Source organism: Manis pentadactyla, chromosome 13 (genome assembly GCF_030020395.1).
Source record: "Manis pentadactyla isolate mManPen7 chromosome 13, mManPen7.hap1, whole genome shotgun sequence".
Lineage (NCBI taxonomy): Eukaryota > Metazoa > Chordata > Mammalia > Pholidota > Manidae > Manis > Manis pentadactyla.
In genome coordinates, this window is record NC_080031.1 from 9,284,392 (window position 1) to 9,299,062 (window position 14,671).

A 14,671-nucleotide genomic window follows, 5' to 3' on the forward strand; every position below is an offset into this window, starting at 1 on the left:
AAGTAATCCTTAGTGACAGAGCAGATCAGTGGTTGCCTGGGGATGGGATTGGAGGGGGAGGTGAGACAGGATGGGAGGCTAAGAGAGGGGGCTCAAGGAAACTTTTGGGGACGGTGGATATATTCAATTTCTTTATTACGGATTAAGTCCCCATGGATATGTACATATGCCAAAGTTAATCAAATGGTACATATTAAATGTATATGGGTTATTGTATGGCGACTGTATCTCAATAAAGAAGTTTTTAAAATTTTTCTTTAAATTACAATAGTCTCAACAAATTGTTAAAATTCTTAGAATAAGTAGGCACTATTATATGGTGCCATAGTCAAGGGACTCCCAAATACCTAAATTCTAAATCACAATCAACCTTCCCCTTGGGTGCACAGAATTCAAATGCCCTCTGCTGGATAAAATGGGAAAGTCCTCTTTTGCTATGCTAGTTAGGCACAACTAGCGTGAGTTCCAGTTCCAGACAGGTTATGGGGTTTGCCCTTCCCACCATCTCCTAGCCTACTTCCCTTGCTCCTGTGCCTAGCCCACAGATCTTACTGCTAAGGTGCGCAGCATAAGCCTAGCCTTTCCAGAAGGTGGAACTGGAGAGCCACAGCTGGCAAAAGAAAATGCATTTGTCTTGGACAGTGGGGATTGAATTGATTTGGGCTGTTGCTGGCGCAGCAGGCTTACCTGGCTGTATTTGAAGTGTTTCACATGGCGAAAAGTACTCAAAGAAACTTTGTATAAAAGGAAGAGATAGGAAAAGAACAAGCAATATTCCTGGTCTGCATCTGTGCAACAGCTGCCTGACTTCCCATTCCAGCCTTATGAGCAATCAGGACAGAAGACATGAATCTTCATGCACTGACTTTTTGGTGGGAGGGCAAGACCCTAGAAAACTAGGATTTATCTGGAATTGATAAACCAGACCATCTCCTGGGAAAGACACAGAAGAGAGAAGGGAAGAGCAGAGAGAGATCCTAAAGTTTTCTCATTAAGACCAACACTAATAATAATGAAATAAGGGAGAGGATGCCTTTTGCAACCTGGCCACTCTCTCATAAAGATCTGTCATGCCTTCAATGTGTCCAGATTTTCTTATCTCTCCATTTTCTTTTGGCCATTTACTCTGTTTGCAACACTTTCTTTGTAGCTACTATGTAAATCCAATACTGTACTTATAGCTATGTAAATCCTTCCTGTTATCACTGCTTTTTTCTATTTTTTTTAATATTAGGTTGGCATGTTTTCCCAGCTTTTGTCATCATTTCTTTCTGCATTTCAGTTTGTCCTTCTGGAATCATATCCTCTTTTCCTGAAATATATCCTTCAGAAATTCTATTATGGCAGTTTTCTTGGTATAATCTTTCTCATTTTTGGTTCATCAGTAGATGTTTTTATTTTACCTTTCTTTTTGAAAGATAGTTTAGCTGGGTACAAAGTTTTAGGTTGGAAGATTTTTTTCCCCCTCTAACAACACTGTGAAGATATTATTTCACTATCTTTGGCTTCTAGGGTTGGTGATAGGAAGTTCCTCTGTCATTCTAATTATTATCCCTTCATGGTAACCTGTTTTTTTATTTCTATTTTTTTCCCCATCTGAGATCTTAAAATGATTTTTTCCGCTTTCATTTTAAATCAGTCATTTAATTTCAGAATTATTTGGTGGGGTGAGGGCTGCAGGAAGGCAATGTTAAGAATGGAGCTGTGGTCTTGTCACCTGAAGGACCTAGGATCAGAATAGGCCTTGCTGAGGTAGGCAGGCAGCTGATGGTTCAAGCATATGAAGGGTGGTACACAATGTCTTCTGAGCTTTCAGTCTAGGCAGCTTAGAGTGTGGCCAGTTCAGCTGCTTTGGAGTTGCCCTTGGCAGATAGGATGCCTACGTGTTCTGTTGGTCAGTCTTTTCTATCACAGATCTGACCTTCTCTGCTTTTTGCTGAGCCACCTATTTGGTTTTATCACTCTGGAAACTTCATCCCAAAGGTCAAATGTGTCAAGGGTATTGCTTCCCTGTCTGGGGACCAGCTCTCTCTGGCTGACCAGTTGTCAGACAACAAGGTGAGCCACCATTCATTTGAGGATTTCCATAGTGATGGATGGCAGTCCATGCTTGTCATAATCCTCTCTGTTGCTGATGAAGATGTGGGGAAACTGGCAACTGGATGGAAAAAGATGCAAGGCATGATATTGACATTCTCTAAGTTTTTATTTCCAGTGTTTACTGGCATGTTATGTGGCAGTCAAGGATAGTTGGTTTTGGTGCTGAAAGATAAGAAAATGAAACCTTTTGCCTATGACAATATTCTGGACTTCACTGAATGAGACAAAGAGACAGCCCTGGGGCCAACATTCACACTTACCATTTCTGCCAAGTCCCAAGGACAGGCAGAACTTTTTGTGGGACTTAAACACTTTGGTGGCTTTGTTTTGTCCATTCATATCTGCTTCTGCTCTTATTTCCACATGAGCCCACCAGCTCAACTTATCTCTGGATGATTTTAAGATCTTCTTTTCTTTGACGCTCTGCATATTTAAAAATATTGACTCACTGTTCATTCTAGATCTGTAATTCCACATTTTTCATAAGTTGGGAAATTTTGTAGCCAATATCACTTTGACTAATGCTTCTTCTCCATGTCCTCCACTCTGGTATTCTGAGTACATATATTATGCTTCCTAAATCTCTTAGTGTCTGTTTCACATTTTTCAGCCCCTTCTCAGTGTTGAATTCTGCATAACTCTACCAGGTATATCAACCAAATCATTAATGCTGTCTTTAGCTATATCCAATTTGCTAATTAACTCATTAGTATTTTTATATCAACAATTACAACTTTCATTTCTTGCCGTTTTTTTTCCCACAAATCCGTCTTTTTAGTCACCAAATCTCTTGTGGGTTAGAAAAACCTTGTGTGTGCATAGCTACTCACTGTTCTGTATCTGACAGATCTCATATTTGTAATCCACAGGATCCTAAATCCATTATTGTAATTCCTGCCAACTCTCAGCAATAGTGGCTTGCAATCTATGTTTCCTGATCTTTGTGAACTCATTGTTTGTCATAATTGGTGAAACATCTGAGGGGTTAAATTGGGGATTGGAGAAACCTTCTTGCAGAGATTTTCTTTTGCTTTTGATAGTAACTAGATGGTGCAGCCAATGTGGGACTATGTCAGTGACCTTGCTCTTCCTTGAGGACTTCTATTCATGGTGAACTCTGACATTTCCTTTCCTTATCTCAAGGCTGGTCCCAGACTCAATATCCTGGCAGTACTGTTGCAACCACTATTAACCTTCTGGTAGATAGGGCTTGACCTCTTTCTTTCTACTTCTTTTTTTTTCTTGCCTTTTATCTCTTCCCTCTTGTGAAACTAGTAATATCTCAAATAATGTATCCCACCAGGCTTTGCCGTTTGATAGCTGGAGCCCCTTTGGAGAACACAGTCAGACGTTCCCAGAAGAGGAAGAAGTTTACCTTGCCCCCTTTTTCTCTGCTTTTCTCCTCTCTGACACAGGGTATTGCCTGAGGATACCCAAACCCTAGTGTCTGCTCAGGGCAGAAAAAATGTCAGTATATCACCCTTACCATCTGGTGAGGCTTGACATTAAGACATCTTGCTATACTGAAATGAGTGTCTGATGTGATCAGGCTGAGTTTGGATGGCAACACTTCTGAGAAATAGATCTTTGAACTCCTCACTTTGTGTCAGGCCCCAGATTGGGACTCTTTCTTTGGATCTTACTCCCAGTTCTGAAGTCAGTCTGCTACCTGCATAATGTCCCATAATCTCTTTAGGGTTAGAATGTTGGCCCTGGTGCTGCCCACTTGGCTTAGCTCTTGACAACTCTCTCCCCTGATAGATGGAATTCTAATTCCTGTAACTCTAGATACTCTCTGGAAACAAACAGATCTCTTAGAATCATAATGCGTCTTTCTTTTCTCCTTACTGGACCACTTAGCACTTCACATTTCTGTGTCCAGGAAAGAGAAGGCTTTCTTGATATCAATACTTTCCTGAATTACATCTAAGTTTTCTTGTTCTATAACACTGGGCCCAGCACTGTCCTAGTGTCCTTAATGGTTCAGGCTCTGTAGCTAAGGTGATTTTCTCTAGTTTCAGCTGGGCCTTCTGCTTCTGCTCCTTACCGTAAACCTAATTCTCAAGACTCACTTCAAATGCCCCCAGTGTCATGAAGATGTCCCTGGCCTTTCTCTTTTCCTCAGCTGTATGGGTTTATTCCTCTCTGTGGGGTCCCTTGCAGCCCTTAGAATCCCTTATTTGCATTTGATTTGTTTCATGCCTGTATTATAATCCTGTGCTTATCTCAACCTTGCTACAGCACAGAGTCTTTGAGGGAGTTGTCTCACTTTCTTCTAACACTTGAGGCTTGTGATCAACAAATGGAATTGAATTCAAAAGAAAACAGTTGGTATTTTTATTATTGATCAACAGACAGAATTGAATAAAAAAAGAAAACCGTATTCTTACTATCATCATTTTTATAACTGTATGCCCTATCCCAGCCCCCAGACAGGATAGGGATTAACAGTCTAATGAATACAGATAAAATTATGTAAGCCTAGGGAAAATGAGTCCCCTTTCTTTCTATAGCAAAAGGACTAGACCATCTTGGGCTAGAAGAAAACTGAGAAGGAAATGGGCCTCAGGATTGGGAGACTAGGGGAATTCAGAGAGAAAATGCCTTGCGTTTCTAGTGTCAGAGAGAAATGTCTGTGCTGAGAGCCACCACCACCAGCATACTAAGTGACAGTAATAAAGCAAGGGCCAGACACTTGGGCTTTCACACCTGTAACTAAAAGATATTTTTGCAGCCTGGCCAAGGAATCATGTCATCATTGCCTTTATTATTAAGCCACTGGTGCTCCCAAGATGCCCTAAGCTTTTACTTCTTTATGCTCTTTCATCAAGGATATTTATTATTGCTGTCTCCTCCAATCTGTCTGCAGGGATTATTATTCTACATGACTCTATGTCTCCCAAGTAAACTGCTCCTTTGGGGGGTGTAAAATATGCTATATCCTCAGCAAGAGAAATAGGCTTCGAGTACAGACTCAGTCATTGGACCTCCAATGAAATTAGAAGTTAGTCCTTTGGCATAAGCCTGGCCATTTCTACAGTCTTTGAACTTCATGAAAAAAATTTTTTTCCCTATTGGAACTCTCTTTTCTCTCCTTCACAGGCATATTAAAGGAAAATGAATCCTTCAGAATCCTCTAGAAGCCCTTCTTCTCATGCAGCATCTGGCTGACTTTGCAGGCCTAGTGATAACTAAATTTTCTGCATCCAGTTTAAGAAAAAGCCACGTGCATTCCGGCTGCTTTTTGGGTAGTACAGGGGGAAAATACCACATATGCAAATGCTACACAGTCAAGGAAAGAGTAGGTCCACCAAACCTGTGGCTTAGAAGTCATGGGAATGATGAAGACTAAAGTTAGACTGTACACATTGTGAAATAGGCTAGAGACTCAGAACCCTTCACCTGGTGCTGGAGTCCCCTCTGCATCAGCCATTATGCACTAGGCCATCACTGACCTGCCAGGCCTCTACCTCCATCACCTCGGCCAGAGCAGCCTAGAGATTGACTGCAAAGCATGCATGCTATACCCATTCAGAGCTGCCTGAGAAGAACCCAGATTAGCTGTTGCTTGGATGGTTCCACAAACATGGAAGACACTACACCATCAGGGAGACACTACACCAGAAGGGACCGGGCAAGTCATAAGCCTGGAGAGACGTGCATGGTATTAACAAATACAAAACGGCTGGGGCCAAAGCTCTAGCAGGGCTCCTTTAGAATTCTGCCCCAGAGGGCTCCAGGTCACTAACAAGAATTAAATATGAAAATTAAAAACAAATTGTATTTGCTCAAAAGCTGAAGGTATCATCTCTCTCTCCAAAACACATCCTGAATCTGACTCACTGCACCCTCTCTACCAGGACCACTTTTGTGCACACACCACCACTTCTTTCCCCTAAACAAATGCACTGGGTCTCTAACTGGTCCCATGTTCACGCTTGCTCTACTTCCAAACTGCTCTCCATAGAGCAGCCAAAGCCATCCTCTTAAAAAGTCATTTGAATCAAGTCATTCCTCTGTTTAAATTCTTCAACGGCTTCCACTTTCGCTGAGCACAAAACCCCAACTCCTGATCGCAGTCTACAGAGCAGTGGAAGCTGCCCACGCCCCCTGTTCATCTCCCTCAATTTTCCCTTCCCTTGTGTAGGTCAGACCCTCTGGCCTTCTTTTGGTTTCTGAAACATGACAAATTCGCTCACATACCTGGAACTTTGCACTTACTCTTTTCTCTTCCTGAAACAACTTTCCCCTATATCCCCACGTGTCTGGCTCCTTATCACCCCTGTCTCAGCACAGATACATTTAGAGAAGCTTCCCCATCATTCCAGCTAAGGAGCCCCTCACTTAGAAGCCAATCTCTAGTTACTGGCAGTGCTAAATTTTTTCCCCCAGCATCTTTCCTTATCTGAAATTTTGTTTGTTTACGTGTGTATTTTCTGACTTTTCCCAGCAGACTCAGTGAGAGAAAAGATGTATAATTGCCTTGTTAACTAGTGTTGTCCCACATGGCAGATTCTCTATTAATGTTTGTTGAATGAATGAAAGATATAAGCAAGGATTTAATGGGTATCTTACTTCCCTAACAAGCCTATCCAAATGGTAAGTTAATTTATGTTGATGTGACTGGTTCCTAAGGAATCTAGTTTGACTCTGCTTTTGTAGTGTAATATGTTTAATCATCTCTCCTAGTACTTTGACAGTGATTCTCCAAGTTCTGCTTTTCTGGAAACTACAATTGAATTGCTGCTGAGGGTCTGGGATTGCATTTGGCATGTTCTTTCCGCGCTCGGGGTGCATCTGACTGAGCGTGGACACTTGAACCGAATGAGAGCGACTAGAGGCTTTCCTTAGTGTCTCTTCACTGACTTGGGGCCTCATGTCCTGGTTCTCACCTTGTGCTGCCCCGTCTGTGAAGGGCCCCCACCAGTAAGATGGCAAACTTCCGGCTTCTCTTCCGGGTCCTCAGTTCCCGACGGCGCCACCTAAAGACCAATCACCTCTCTCCCCACTCCCACTCCCAGCACCTGGCCAATAGCCACCAGCCCCGTAGAAGTGACACCACAATCACCCCATGCCCCTTCCTATATAACCCAGCACCTTTCCCCAATAAAGCGGAATTCTCCGGTGAATTGCTGCTGTGTGTCGCTCCCTTCCTTTCAGTCTGTAGTATCCTGTTCGGACCCACAGGAAAGACTTCACCTAATGCTTTATAGTCAGTCAGCAAACATGTTCCAGGATTGACTCTGTATTGACTTCCTGGGTTCCCAGCAGGCGCCTGAACTGCCTACCTGTGTAGCTCCACCCTCGCTCAGGGAGGCGGTAGAGTGTGAAGTGCCCAGGATCCGGATTCCAGCTCCCTGAGTCTGCAGCCCAGCTCTGTGCGCTGGCGATGAAACCTGGGTCTTCAGTTTTCTCATCAGTAAATGGTGCTGACTTTATAACCTGCCCCAAACACAGCTCCTCTGGGATAGGGACCCCATACATTCTTACCAGCATTCTCACGGGTGGGATCCAGAGACTGGACACTCCCCACAGACCCCCTGTGGCTAACTGCCTGCCCCACACACTGTCTGTGTCCTTGTACTCCACCTTCAGAGCATCAGCTGTTTGGGGACCTCTCTGCTTGGATCACTGCCTAGTGTCTGTCACCATCCTCTCCAGATGTCATGTGCCATCTGCCCAGAAGGGTTTTTCTCATTAGCTGCTGCCATGTCTGTCCATGAACACAGGTCCCATCCATGGCAGAAGACTTGACTTTTGACTCCTAGACCCTTTGTTTGGAATGTCCTGCAGCCGAACTCCAACTCCGATAACCCCCAACAGTAGAAGCTGGTGGCAGAGAATGAGCAGTGGGACTTTGACAAAGGACAGGGCATTTCATCACGAGCCTTCAGGGTAAGAGGCTTTATCGATGGCTTGTTGGTGTGTGGTGCTCTACATAGTGCTGGAAGCCATCTAATCAAGACTCAGCACCCAGCCCTAAGATTTATAGCATAACCCAAGACACCAGGTTGGCTTCCTAACTCTGCTCTTTCCTCGTGTGCTCTGACTTGGTTTCTTTTTAGCCTTGTCTTCTTTCTTTCAGATTTGGAGGCCATTGGAGTGAGGATAGCCCTTTAGAAACAAAGCATCTAACTGACTACGGTTCTCAGTAGCTGCTGCCTGTCCGGGCTAGAGTCTGACGTGGTTGAGGAGTCTGAGATTTTCTCTGTGAGACACTTCATGTTGCAAAGCTTAATAACCGTATTTCTGATTAGCTCATTGCCTGGCACCTCGTAAGGGTTCATTAGCTTTTTCTTTGTATGGTTCAGAAGAGGAAAGCAAAGTCAGAGGCAAATAAGGACCTAACCCTAAGATTGGCAGCTGGTGAGGCTGAGAGCAGGGCCCTTCTCCGAACCCGGACTGGAGCGTCTGCTGCTTTGGGTCGAGGGCAGCTCTGGGGTGCGCTCCCCAGGGCTAGAGGCTGGCCAGGCAGCCTGCGCGGGGACCCGCTGCATCAAGGGTCATGCCAGTGGGAGTGGGGGTGTGTGGAGAGCGGGAGTCCTGTGCCTCGGCGACAGAGGAAACGTCCCCCCGGGAGGAGCTCGGGGGATGGCGGCGGCCTTGGGCTCTTCCCCCATCCTCCCCTTGGAAAAGCGTCTTCTGGAGGAGTTTGTCCATTCCAAACAATATGGAAGGAGCCTCAGAGTCCATCGAATCCAACTCTCCCATTTTATAGATGAGAAAAGTGGTGCCTTGAGTAAAGGGCAGAAGGGAAATAATTTTCCCAAGTTCAAACAGCGTGCTTCCAGTGAACTTTGGACTTAAGTTTGGGCTCTAGGCTTGTGTTGGTCACCGCCGCAGGCTGCTACTCTCCTACACCCTACCCAGCCCCTTTGCCTGTGTTTTTCAACTGTGCCAACAAATCTGGTGGGCAGAGAGGATGGAGGAAGCCATTCTAAAACCCTGAGGTCAAATGTGCCCCCTGAAAAAGGCCTGTATGCCCCTGCAGCGTTTTGTGGCTGGACCCTGGTAGAGCCTCGTTTCAAAGCCAGCAGCGGACCCTGCAGGGCTGGGTGTTGCTCAGAGGCAGGGGAAAAACACCTGATCAGATTGACGGACTTGGTTCGTGTAAGTGAAGCCCGTTGTCCTCTCTTGAAAACAGGCTTTTCAAAGCACAAATCAGCCGTTGATACAGGCCAGATGGACTCTCCCAGGAGAAGGGCGAGGGGAAGAGAAGCCCCTGCTTGGCAAGCCGGAGGGTGTCGGCACTGCCTCCCCTCCCCCAGCCAATCTGGCTTCCCTTTGTGCTGGGCTGACAAGGGGCAGCTGGTGACGCTGGCAAAGAGATGGGCAGAGGAATTAGCCAAGCATCCATGGGCAAAGGCCAACTCAGAGGAGGGGCAATGACATCCCGGAGCACCCTCCCTCAGACGCAGGCGCTGACCCCAGAGCCTCCCTTACCTCTGCTGGTCAGCTGGTGCTCCGAGAACCTCATCAGAGCAGCTAACAATATCCAGGATAGCTACTAACTAGCCCTTTTGGGCTGGTACTTGGGAGCCAGACTCTCTGGAGTGAAATTCTAGCTGTTCCCCTACCAGCTACGTCTCTTGGGCAAATTACTTGGCCTCTCTGTGTGTTATTTAATGGAGATAATAATAGTACCTACCTCATAGCACGACTCCCAAGTAAATGAGTAAGTAAAATGTAAAGCTGTTCTAACAGTGCCTGAAATTTGTAAGACCTAATTTGTAAGCATATGTTTTTATTATCATCATTCATCCTTAAGTTTTTTTCTACACAGGGAAACTGACCATTTGGCCTGAAGGTCAATGAGAGACGGAGGCAGAGGGGCTTCCAGTTCCTGGAACCCTTGCCTAGGGTCCAGAGATCCCGGAGATTCTTCTGGCCTTTCTGTGTTGTTTGTATTTTCCCCCTAGCATTTGCCCTTTTGCAGTGACTGGCTTGGCCATGGGAATATGCCAGGGGCATTTTTCAGAAGTGACATGTTTTCTGATTCTTCAGGGCACGAAGATTCCAAAATCTGGAAAGTGCTTGTTTTGCAAGATGACTGAGTGGTAGAATAAGCCTTAGATTCAAGACCTACCTATATATAATTTACTACCTGTTTGGCTTCAGTTGGGACACTTCACCTTCCTAAGCCTCTATTCCCCATGTGTAAGTTGGGAGAGGTGTTTGATTTATCTCACAAGACTGTTTGCTTTTGTTAACATTAAAAATAAAGCTATCACTTATTTTACCAGAAAAATGGGTTTATTCCACGACCGCAGATAATTATAATTCAGGAAGGTAGGCTACTGCAAAGCCACAGGCATGTGGGAGACCAAAGGAGAGGAGGCTCTTCTATAGAGAAAGGGTTCAGGGACTGTTATAAGGGTGAAGTCCATTGGAGGAAACTGGGAGTCCCATGTGTCGTGACTGCTCATTGGCTGAGTTGTAACAGTCTCTCATTGGCTGAGCTGTTGCCAGGCTGTTGCTGGGGCAGCAGAAACTCTTCCCTTATCTACTGGGTGGTGACATAATCAAAATAGTATGAGTTGTAAGGTGTCTGGCTTCCTTCCTACGGGGTCAGCGTTTGAGGATTGGTAGGCCTGAGAGCTCTCCCTGCAGGCCTTTCACCCCCACCTCAAGGAGGCTTCCCTTTTTCCATTTTCACACTATCTAAAGAGAAAATGCTTGAAATGCTAAATACAAATGTGAACTCATTGAGATTATTATTTGTCACAGATAAGGGATTCGATTCCCATCCCAGATGCTTACTCCAGTGGGTGGCTTTGGACATTACTGGATCTTTGTTAACACTTTCTCTTCTATAAAGTGGGGATAACGTAACTAACATCATAGTGTTATTGTGAGGATTTCAGGAAATCTTGCACTGATTGATAGCACTCGGTACAGGATCTCATACTCTGTATTAGTTGTTACAAAATGGTGGGGTTCTGCCCACCCCCACCTCAGCCCCTTAATACATACATAGCCACACAGCTGATGTTTCTGAGAAGGACAAACACAGTAAAATCCTCTGATGAGAGAACATGGACATTTGGGTGTTTTGTCCTCTCCAATCTCAGCTATGCAGGTGTAATTTTGGCTGCAGAAGCTTCATGTTATATTTTTGCCTGGAGAAATAACAAAGCTTTGCTCTCTTTCTTCCTCTTGTTTTTTCTCTCTTATTAGCTTGGTTTCTTTCCAAACGCTCTCGGAAAAAAAATAGCCTGATTGTGTTTTCTGGCAGGAGTTGGAGTTGGCTGTGACTTCCATTAAGGTTCTGGCCTCCTGGATGGGGTTAAGGCAGCCCTTTTCTCATCCTGAGGCTGCCAATAAAGGGGGCCTGAAGCTTTGACTTGACCCGGTCAGGAGCTGGGTCTTAGATGTTAGGAAGGATTAGTTTGCAAGGAGTTACCTGCTCACCCCAGGGGGAGCTTTCTTGCTGAGGATGAAAGGTAAGGTGAATGGGGAGGAGTATGAGAGGATATTTGAGAGGGAGAGGGAAAGAAAGGGCATTAATTCACCATCATGATTCCACATGCCTGGGTTCCTACAAACAGTGGGGAGAAAATTATGTCTTCATTTCTATTTATACAAAATGTCCTCTCTTCTCAGCTGATACCATAGTTCCTATATTTATTTTCTTGTCTTACTGAGAGATGACTGACACGCAGCACTGTGTAAGTTTAAGGTGAACTGCATAATGACTTACATATATTGTGAAATGATTCCCACAGTAACATTGTGCCTGTTGGTGGGCTCATGGGAGCCTTGCATCCTTACATAGTCCAGACTGACAGGGGGGCAGTGGGCCTCTGGGGAGACAGCTGAGAAAGGAATTTTCTTGGCTCCATTTCTTACTTAATTGGGCATTAATTAACACCTGTTAATTAACATCTGTTGCACAATTTCCCCTTCCATTCAAGAGAGAAGTATTCCCACTCCCAGCATGTCCCATAAAGAGTGTTCTAGTACACAATAAGCCTTTGATACCCTGGGATAGAAATGGCCTCAGGGAAGTTGGTAGTTGTTCATTTTGTCATTGGATTAATTTGGTCTCTTGCCCCATAAACTTCCTGAACCTTAGTTTCTTTATTTTCTTTATTTGTCACACTCTTCAAGCGTTATCTAACCTCCCTCTTCATGCGGTTGTGAGGCTGCAGACAGATATAGATACTGATGGATAATGATTGTAAGTATAAAGAAAAATCACCTAGCTCTATGCCTGGTGTTCAGCTGCTGCCTAATTAAAGGAAGCTTCTTATGAGTGATTAATATCCATTTTTGCCTATTTATTTCTGAGTTTGCTCCAGGAGTATTTACTACTCATTTCTTCCCAGCTCTGAGGGGGCAGAGCAGTTATTGGGTCCGAATGAAGGCCCAGCATGGCATAGGGAAAGAGGAAAGACGAAGGTTGGACTCTCAGATTCAGCAAAATTCTGCTCTATCGCCATGCTGTATGTTGACAACTAAGTGTTATAACAGCTCCTCTACTATTTAGAAGTAGTATAGTATTACTATTAGTAGTAACTGTTATAACTCTTGGTGGTACTAAGAGACTTTTTGGGTGCTTACATTTTTGGGCCAGGCCTGGTGCCAGGAGTTTTAATGGAATAATATTTTCATCTGATGTTATTATGTTGATTTTATAAATGACAGAACTGAACTTAAGATTAGGTTAAGCAACTTGCCCAGTATCCAACAGCCAGTGAAAAATAGCCATGGGATTAATACCTAGGACTACCTAGCTCCAAGGCCATGCTCTTAGCACTGTGCTCTATAGCTGGAGCAGTCGGGAAATTTGCCCAGAGTCACAGCAGGGAAGGTAGAACTGTATCCCCATAGTCTGTCAACTGCTTTCCAGTTTCCCATGCCACGGAAGTTGCTCAGGGAAGAGGGGACCCACAATGACGTTGTCCTTGTATCTGAGGACTGCATCTATAAGACAAGTTCCTAGACCTAGAAAGAGGACTCAGCGAATGCCTAGGATGAGTTAACACTAGCCTCCTCTCTGGAGGTCTCACAAACTGAGCAGTCCCATTGGTTGATGGGATTTCCAATTAGCTCTGGGTGATTTCCAGGGTGCAGCTCTGTGTTCCCTTAATCTTAGATCACTAGTTCCCCCAGTGCTCTTTGAGAAAGTATTTCCTGATTGGATATTTAACAAGTGAAATATACTGTATCTCTCCCTTGAAAATTCACAATGCTCATAAACATAATACAGGCTCTGACAAGTCTTGTAGTAAAAACAATAACAAAACTAAGCAAACAAAATAAAACATAGTTTACTTTACTTAACATTATTTATCAAACACACTGGTCTTAGCACCCTTTAGTGGGGTGCCACCTGTTAAGCAGCATTCCATGGAACACATGGCCAGAAATGCTTGCGCAGTTCAAAGAACACTGGATGAGGAGATAGGAAATCAACACCATTTTAGCTTTCATAATGCATGTAAGTCAATTTTCCTCTCTGGGCTGTAACATGAAAATGTTACCTATATAATCTCTGGGCCTCCTTCTAGCTCAATGAGTCTATGACTCTGGCTACATTTGTAGGATTAAAATTCTTACATTTGTAAAGGTTAAAACACATGGAAAACACCCTCCTAGCTTCTGGAAATTTTCAGTCATAAAAGAGAAATGCATGCACATCAGAGCAGAGCCTGGCTGCACATGCTTAAGTCATACATTTTTGCTAAGTGAGAGAAGGTAAAAAAAAGATGTATATTGATTTAAATGAAACAAAGTGGGTATATCAGGATCTTAACTAAAGAATGAATGAGATCATGAGTGACTGAGATGTGGTGGGAAAGCTCCCAGGTAAAAATAAATTTTGAGCAGTTGCAAAAGGGAAGGAAGGTAATTAACATATATTCGTTGCTTACTATGTGCCAGATAATTTACAGATGTTATGTCAATCTTTGCAACCCTATGAGGCTTAGAAAAGTTAAGTCATTTGCTCAGGATCACACATCTGGTAACTGGAGATGAATAAGATGGAACTAATGTACTTTGGATATGTATTATGTATCAGGCACCATGCTAAGTGTTTTATGTACATTATTTTATTTAATCCTCTCCGCAGTCCTAGGAGGAACATATTATTATTATCTCCATTTTAGAGATTAAAATAGCTTGGATTAAGAGAGAATGGGCAGGGTATCCAGCTAGTAAGCACAGGTATGAGGTCCTTAAGAGGGCTACCTAGCCCTGAATAGCAGTGTGAACAATACACGACAGCTAAGATGTACTGACTTCCACGCAGTCTGCATTCAGAATCTCATTTACTCCACAGGCAGCCTCCATTACGTTCTCCAGTTTTCATTCAGGGTAACTAAGGCTTAGAGAGGTTCAGGAACTTGTCCAAGTTGACAAAGCTGGTAAAGGGTGGGACTGTGGAAGCCAGGGTCCAAACTCGCTCTTTCTGCTACCTGCTTTTCAGTGACGTTTGACAAAGGAATTCTTCTTGATTTACAGGATAACTCTTGGGGAGGTTTCATTATTCTCTCAGTTGCCTCTGTACAGATAGTTGTGAAATAGGGATCATAAGTTCCCCAAAGAGATTATATGAGTGTATGCA

The 14,671-nt window shown here is 44.0% G+C and overlaps 1 protein-coding gene across 1 annotated transcript in view; it reads right to left on the bottom strand.

The window, feature by feature from the left end:
• Positions 1-851: 851 nt before the first annotated feature.
• The window catches only part of SCN3B (sodium voltage-gated channel beta subunit 3), a 261,377-nt gene continuing 247,557 nt past the window's right edge, over positions 852-14,671 (bottom strand). Inside the window, exon 7 of the transcript XR_008993441.1 lies at positions 852-865. The gene's annotated coding sequence lies outside the window, so the exon portion shown is untranslated. The remainder of the gene's footprint in view (positions 866-14,671) is intronic.